This window comes from Tasmannia lanceolata, unplaced genomic scaffold (assembly GCF_043159265.1).
Source record: "Tasmannia lanceolata isolate RefF3 unplaced genomic scaffold, GAP_Taslan_0.1 ptg000224l, whole genome shotgun sequence".
Lineage (NCBI taxonomy): Eukaryota > Viridiplantae > Streptophyta > Magnoliopsida > Canellales > Winteraceae > Tasmannia > Tasmannia lanceolata.
In genome coordinates this window covers 1-2208 of record NW_027518900.1, presented here as the reverse complement: position 1 = coordinate 2208, position 2208 = coordinate 1, and the positions used below count along the sequence as shown (strand labels likewise).

Below are 2208 nucleotides of genomic sequence, written 5' to 3'. Positions count from 1 at the left end.
ACACCCCATTACATACATTCTTGGCGGGGTTACCAAAAAGTTCAACTTTTCTTTTTTAAAATATTAAGATCTATAAGAGAAAAGCCAATCACCCACCCAATCCAATATTGATTGAATGCCTGAGCACTCAGAGACTCTCGTGAGTCTGGATACAAAGTATCTTCAGTCCTTTCCCCAACCCCTACTTTGATTCTCCATGAGCCTGCCCAATCTAATTCAAGATTCAGTCAGTAGACACTAGTGTAGGAAGTATTGATAGTCCTTCCTATCATCCCTCCTTGGATCCTAGGAACAAGGATTTACAGTCCTTTAGGAGCCTTCCTTTGGATACCCGGATTTTGATCCCTGACTTTTGTAGTTATGAATCTCACAATTGAATTTGACTATTGATTTGATTCTATTGATAAATCAAATCAATGACCCGAACCTATCAGTAATCAGTAATAAGCGAGGGTTTCTTTATTCATATTGGTACCGGTTTGGACCACACCCTAATTTTTTAAGAACGAATCAAAAGTTTTTTATAGAACCCCGGGATTCTGAAAATCTAGTATCGACAGTCCTAGCCCTTTGCCTCTGCTTCCGCTGGGCAAGAATTTTTCGAGTTCTATTAGCAGGATAAGGGATTCCGAGTCTTTTGTTGATCAGGCGACACCCGGATTTGAACTGGGGAGAAAGGATTTGCAGTCCCCCGCCTTACCGCTCGGCCATGCCGCCAAAACGATACAAAATAGATATAGATCAAAATATCTTTTTTTTTTTTTATTGGATCCAGTTGTTCTCTTCGGTTGATTCTATAGTATTTCAAAACACACAACACCTAAAAATTTCCCTTCTCTTTTATATTGAAAATTGAAATGAAAGAGAAAAAAATAGATTTCCAGTCACAAAATCAAAAATTCAGGGCCAATTGGAACCATTAACTATTGTGAATTCATGAACGGTTCTTGAGTTTGGATCTCCAATCTTGTTTCCTTAATGGAATGGCATAAGAAAATAAAATTGATACACGACTAATGCTAATCAGTATCAATTATCAACTCTTTTCAATAATGAATCCTTTTCAATTTCAATTATGCAATTATAACAACAATTATGTGTATATGTAAACCCCGGGGTAAAAATTGTTACAGGGATACCTTACCTAGTCAGGTATCTTATATTCCTATAGAGAATCATCGTGATTCAACCTTTCATTGAATATATTGAATCTAAAATAGAAATTATGCTATAGCACGACCCATGTTGCCCCAAGTGGAACTGGGATAATGGGATATGCGGATAGCTAGATGCCTATATCTGCATGTACTTAATAAGTATAACTCACCCCTCTTACGTACTTCAAGCGAATCATATTCTACTCATTTTATTAACAAATGGGTAGAAATCTCTCTCCTCTCTGCGAATCATTTTTTAAAAAATGAATCAATCAAATAAGTGAAGTGCTAAAATCAAAGGAAACTCTATTCCTGATTATTCTGTCTTTATATCATTCATAGAGAACGGATTAAATCCAGAATCTACTTCTAGTACCCAATCTGATCGTAATATCATAATAATAGGTATAAATTGGATCAATTTTAAAACTCTATAAGTTGAAGTGTCAGAATTTCGTTTACAGGAATTTTTTATCAATTCATTTCCATTTGTATCTGTCGAAAATTCAAATTTGAGTAGAAAATTCTCTTTATTCCTTCGTTCATACGTATTTCATACGTATATGGAGTTGGATCAAATTTCATGTGATTCAGTAAACAGAATATAAATTCCATCATTGCTAGATTGATCTATCTGGTTTGATATGGTTCGATGAAGAGTGAGCCAATAATGGTATTTTTTCGATAAATGGTAAACTTAAGATGCTCCGGGATGGAAATGAGGGAATGTTTACAATACCTGGATTTAGTCAGATACAATTTGAGGGATTTTTTAGGTTCATTGATCAGGGCTTGACGGAAGAACTTCATAAGTTTCCAAAAATTGAAGATACAGATCAAGAAATTGAATTTCAATTATTTGTAGACACATATCGATTGGTCGAACCCTTGATAAAAGAAAGAGATGCTGTGTATGAATCACTCACATATTCTTCTGAATTATATGTACCCGCAGGATTAATTTGGAAAACTGGTAGAGATATGCAAGAACAAACCATATTTATTGGAAATATTCCTCTAATGAATTCCTTGGGAACCTCCATAGTAAATG

The 2208-nt window shown here is 34.8% G+C and overlaps 1 non-coding gene across 1 annotated transcript; it reads right to left on the bottom strand.

Moving 5' to 3' along the window:
* Window positions 1–646: 646 nt before the first annotated feature.
* TRNAC-GCA (transfer RNA cysteine (anticodon GCA)) lies at window positions 647–717 on the bottom strand. The gene has a single exon. It is a non-coding gene; the product is annotated as a tRNA-Cys (tRNA).
* Window positions 718–2208: the final 1491 nt, after the last annotated feature.